This window comes from Fukomys damarensis, unplaced genomic scaffold, assembly GCF_012274545.1.
Source record: "Fukomys damarensis isolate Sample0158 unplaced genomic scaffold, DMR_v1.0_HiC HiC_scaffold_4, whole genome shotgun sequence".
In the NCBI taxonomy this organism is placed as follows: Eukaryota; Metazoa; Chordata; class Mammalia; order Rodentia; family Bathyergidae; genus Fukomys; species Fukomys damarensis.
This window is the reverse complement of record NW_022900916.1, coordinates 64,611,814-64,617,813: the sequence shown is the minus strand read 5'-3', so window position 1 is coordinate 64,617,813 and position 6,000 is coordinate 64,611,814.

Sequence of the window (6,000 nt, the reverse complement as noted above, 5' to 3'; positions counted from 1 at the left end):
TTAATTAGATACTACATTTTTATATTTTATTTTTCTGGAGAAAATGAAACATTGAAATCCCAGAGCCAGGTAAATCACCATAATTAGTTTCAATTTTCTCCATTAAACAACCACAAAATTTGTGACTTGGGTAGCAGTCTAAGAACCTGTCATTAATTTAAGACAATTTTGGTTATCAATAATGCGAATGGTTTCACCTGATTGAAAATAGGTTTATATGACTTAAAGGACAAGTATTTACTAATCACATTTAATTAATTTCTTAAATGAAATTAAACTTAACTAAAAGAAAATATATATACATGAAAACATTCTTACCTTCAGAGGTTTCTAATTGATAAACTATAGCTTATGAACAATTCCCTATCTTATTAACAATGTGTTAGCAGATATGGCCTTTCTATTTTCACAACAGTAAAGTTGAGCAGTAGCTACAGAGATTTTATAACCTCCAGCCCTAAAAATTTTACCATTTGGCCCTTTAAGAATGTTTGCTTACTCATAATCTAATAAAAATATTTAGGCTAACCTGCACAAATGTCCCATCATGTTCTTTTTGTTCCTGATTTCTTCCAGAATAAAAAAGTAAAAAGATTATATGGTATCCAGATTGAATTAATCGCCTTTAAACGTGAAACCAAACACCATCTTAGCCCTCAGCATTCCACTTGTCCCTTTACCTGACCCAGATCTGGCATGAATTTTCTTCTTACACCTCGAGTGTAATACATTGCATTTTCCTGATTAGTATTTTGCTTAAAATAGGCAAACATTTTACTGACAATATCTCACACCTGATCTTATTCATATTATTTCACATTTTCCAAAATTGGAAGTAATCAAATAAAGGGTAAGTTGATTAACACTGACATTTTCAAAGGCTGAGAGAATCACTAAATTGCTTAACATCTAACACATTTAGACCAAGACATTCTAAGATCATTCATGGCCAGAAGTTACCACCTTATAGAATGCTAAGAGCCCTGATGGGTAGAAAGTCCTAAGTGATCTTGGTTAAATGAATGTGTCCAAACTGGCAAAGTCTACTTAATTATGAAGTCCCGTATGTTCACCACTGATTTAAGGCATGAAAATGGAAACTTTTGGATTATCTTGCAAAATACACTTGGGATAAATATAACAACCAAGTGTGCTATTGTTGTGAGACAATAAGTAGCTTCAGAAAATAAGCTAAACACATACATTTTAACATTTTCTAATATATATTTAACAATACACTCAAAGGAGAACTGAAGTACAGAGAAACAAACTTCTTTTTAAAAAATTAGGAGTCATTTTTGAGGGAGATCTTGTTCTGTGAGTTCCAGACTTTGTTGTATATCAGATCATTTCTAAAATATTTATTGAAAAGTGACACTATGGGCATTTCCCATAAAACTCTACTTTAGCAGATCTCACATCTTGTCTTAGATTATACAAGGACAGATATTTGGGAATATGATAGAACTTATATTAACACAATGTAATAAAACAACTCTAGTTTGAATCTGCATTTGTTTGTTTTTTCCCAAGAAGCTGTTTTACAACCAAAGTGTGCTGGTAAATGTTATATCAACTTGACTGAGTCATGGGGTACCCAGATATTTTGTGCAACATTCTGGTATTTCTGCAAAGTGTTTTTGGATAAGATTTACATTTAAATGTGTAAACTAATAAGGGGCCTGGGATTTAGCTCAGTGGTTCGGCCACCTGCCCCACAAACACAAGGTCCCGAATTCGATCCCTGGCACAAAAATAAATAAATAAATAAAGTGCAGACTAAGAAAATAAAGATCTATTTCCCAGTGTGACTAGATCTCATCAAATCAGTAGATGGCCTGAATAGAACAAGAGCTTGGACCTCCCTGAGTGCTAGAATGCTCCTACATGATGGCCTTCAAGCTGGGACATTGGCTATTCCATTGCTCTATGGCAGCTTCCAGTGGTTCATTGCGTTTGAGCTGCTACAATGAGTCTGTGAGTTTTGGGCTTAGTAGGTTCCTCTCTTTCTTCTGCTCCTTTGGACGCTCTCTCTCTCTCTCTCTCTGTCTCTCTGTCTCTCTCTGTCTCTCTCTGTCTCTCTCTCTCTCTCTGTCTCTCTCTGTCTCTCTCCGTCTCTCTCTCTCTCTCTGTCTCTCTCTGTCTCTCTCTGTCTCTCTCTCTTTCTGCAGCCACACTGTTCTCTTTTCCCTGCCTCCTAAGGAGTGTGTCCCCACACTGGAGCCTTCTGCTGCCCTGTACAGTTGCAGATACTCTTCCCATACATAACAATGTAACCTTCCCTCAACTCTGTCTCTGCTTAAAATGACATATTTTCAATTAGGTCTACTGGAATCACGCTTTTTCAAATCACAAATCATGCTCCTTCTAACTATCTCAGTCAATTTTATTCCATTTTATATTTTTCATGTACTACATAATTTAATCATTAATTATCTTCATTATTTATTCCATTCTCTTCCTGCTATAGGAGGGCTATGTGTCTGTCTTGTTTACTTATGTCCTCCAAAAACATGATAGAATTTTTGAAATAAATGCCTGCTCTAAATGATGCTTGTTTCTTAAAGAGACAGGCAATAAATATTTACTAAAATATTGAATGATTGAACAGATGGGAAGACTGAGAGATTCCTGTACAAGAGGAATAATTATAGAATGAGAAACATTTATGGAAAAATTAAGATGGAAAGCAAAATGAAAAACTCAACAGAAGAAAAAGTAGAGAAAAACTGAGAGACCAACAGATGAACTAGCAAAGAAAAAAAAACATTCAAAAGTTTGGTCCAAGAAATTAATTTCAGAATAATAGGCACTCTATACAAAAATCAAGAAAGTATAAAAGGAGGAAAAATTAAAGTAGTAATTCAGAAAATATTCTGAGAATTGAAAGTTTTTATTTTGAAAGTGCCCATCATCTTGGCTATACAGGGGGTGATAATAGATAATACAGACTTTATTATCATTTAGAACTAAGATAGACCCCAAAATTCTCAGGTGGGGCCAGTTAAGAAGGTATCATGTCCCTATGGGGAAGACCATGGAAACAAACAAACAATTAAGAAAACAAAGCAAAAACAAAAAGGAAGATTTCTTTTTTTTTTAAACTCAGATATTTTATTATAGTAGTAGAATGCTAATATGAGCAATAATGCAGTTTAGTATTCTGTGAATGTTTTACTTTTTTATTGAGTTTATTGGTACAGCTACATTCATCACTGGGATCTTGTACCTTTACATGACAGGTCTCGGTTCTCATTTTTTCCCTTTGTCCCTGCCCTCCCTTCACCCCATCCTCCCCTCCCCATTTACAAACACTTTAATTCCATTTTTTCATTTTCTCACATTTTTTTCTTTTCCCTTATTCCCCTTACCCTACCATTCCCACTTTCCCTACAACTTTGGCCCTTTTCTTCCTATTTCACATTGTTAATTATCCCATTAGGATCTCGAGTACTATTATAGTTTTTCACACCAGAGAAACTATTTGGTATTTACACATGTGGAACTTATTTATTTCATTTAGAAGTATATCCTCAAAATGTATCCATTTTCCTATGAATGACTATTTTCTCATTCTTTATGGCTGAGTAATATTCCATTTTATAGAAAAACCACATCTTCTTTATCCAGTTTCCAACTGATGGGAAAATGGGCTGTTTCCAAGTTTTAGCTATTACAAACTGTGCCTCTATAAACATAGATTTGCATATGTCACTGTGATATGATTCTTTTTAATTCTTTTGGAAAGATACCCAGCAGAGGGACGGCTGGGTCAAATGGAACCTCTAGTACCAGTTCTTTGAGGTATCTCCATATTGATTTCCATAGTGGTTGCACTAGTCTGCACTCCCACCAACAATGGAGGAGGGTTCCTTTCTCCCCACAACCCCGCCAACATTTGTTATTGTGTGATTTCTTGATAGCAGCCATTCTTTGTGGGGTGAGGTAGAATCTCAGCGTTGTTTTCATCTGAATCTCTCGAATGATTTCCCTATGATTACAAGCCTATAGTTATTTTCCAGTCTCCACTTTTGTGGTAGTGTCTATTTCAAGATGTGTCTTAGCTGTCACTGGTAGACAGAGACAGACAGAGCCCAGATCAACGCTGGATGATCCCAGCAGGCCTGCAGTAAACTCAGGGAAGGGTGCTGGCTAGCCCCAGAAAACCTGCAGTAGGAACACAGTGGGGTACTGATTCCGGTGCTTTCAACACCACAGTTCAGGCTGTTCCTCGCCTCTGGTTGTGGGATTGGGGCCAAAGTTATTCAGCCTACAACACTCTGGGTGACGAAGCGAACGAACCCATGGATGCTCTGAGTACTGGGTTCAATTGGCAACTCCCTAAAATGGCATCTGGCCAACCACCCAATCCAGGGGACAGAGCAGATTCATGGACTGCAGTCACTCACCAGGCAGTGTAGTTCACAACATCCACTCCCCTATTCCACTGGTGTGTATCTCCCTGGAGGTCTTGGGGACGCTATCCCTTCACTATTTCTCTGTAGATTTGAATGTCCTCTCTCGTGCTAAAAGCCAGGAGCTGAGGAGAAAGTGCAGTTTTGACACCTTTCTCCCCCCGCTGTATTAAGGTCTGTTTTTTCATTTTCTCTTTTGGCTCCAGTTTTCCCTTCAGTTTCTTCCTTGGTCCTGGGGATCCACCTCCCACTTTCTTTTCTTTCCCAAATTGTTATTTTCAACTGTTTGGACCCTGATTCTCAGAGAGATTGGCTTGTTGTTGTTTACTTCCCTGGAGTCAGCCTATTTGTTTATTTGTCATTCTACCCAAATTCTATGTCAGCCTCTTAAAAAATCATGAACAGGTCCTACAATTACAAAAATCATTTGTGCTGTGTGTGGTTGTGCATGCTTATAATTTCAGCACTCTGGAGGCTCTGGAAGTATTTATTCTTGCTCTCTGTGCCTCCCTCCTCCCTCTGCTTCCTGGATATAATGCACTGCACAGCTTTCTTCTGCTAGGCCATTTTGCCCTAACTTTTCTACCTTGGAATCAGCCAACCATGGGCTTAACCCACAGAAACAATGAATAAAAAAACAAAAACAAAAACTCCCCCCGCTTCAATTTTCAGGTGTCAAGTATTTTGTCCCAGTAACAAGAAAGTAACTAATCCAGAAAAATGGTGCCAGAGAAGTAGAGTTATTATTGTGATTATATTTTACCCTGTGGTTTATAACCCTTTGAAGCTGGTTAGCAAGAAAAGTTTGGGGTTTTTTTATTAATTTTTTTGAGACAGGGTCTCACTGTGTAGTTTAGACTGGCCTTGAACTCACTGCATAGCCTAAGCTGGCCTTGAACTCACAGCAGTTCTCCTGCCTCAGCCTCACAAGTGCTGAAATTACAGGTATGTGCAACCATATCTGGTGAGAAGTTTAAAGATGTGTGCAGATAGAGGCTAGAAAGGCCCTAGAATTCCCTAACCCTAGCTTGTGGGAGATTATGATGATCCTATTAATCCTATTGGAAGTTGGACTATGTATGTTACCCTGAAAGAAACCCTATTTTCAATTTGTTTTCATGTCGTGAAAGTTTGTGGGAGACAGAAAGTAAGGGTTGTGGGTAAGAAATGTGGAGAGGAAATTTCAAAGTAGTCCAATGTTTAGACTATGGCACAAAGTAGAAAATCATTGCCAAGAAGAAAGTACTATAAACCATAGCTCAGGAAAATTTACCTGAAATTTAAAAATTAGAAATTATGTGTAACATAGAACAGCAAATGTGAAAATACTGACCTGCAAAGACTAATGCAAAGATAACCTTGTAATATCATCGAGCTTCAAAGAATGGGGAAAACTCCTTCAGGCACTCAGTTTTTAAAGGACAGAAAATTAGATTAGACTTTAATAGTGATGCCTTATGATGGGCAAGAGGGTTAATATTTAAGAGAAATAAGAAAAAAATATGAGCTAAGGATTTTGTATCCCCCCAGTTGACTTTGGAGTATTAAAAACACTAACAACCTCTAAGCAGCATGCAAAAACTTT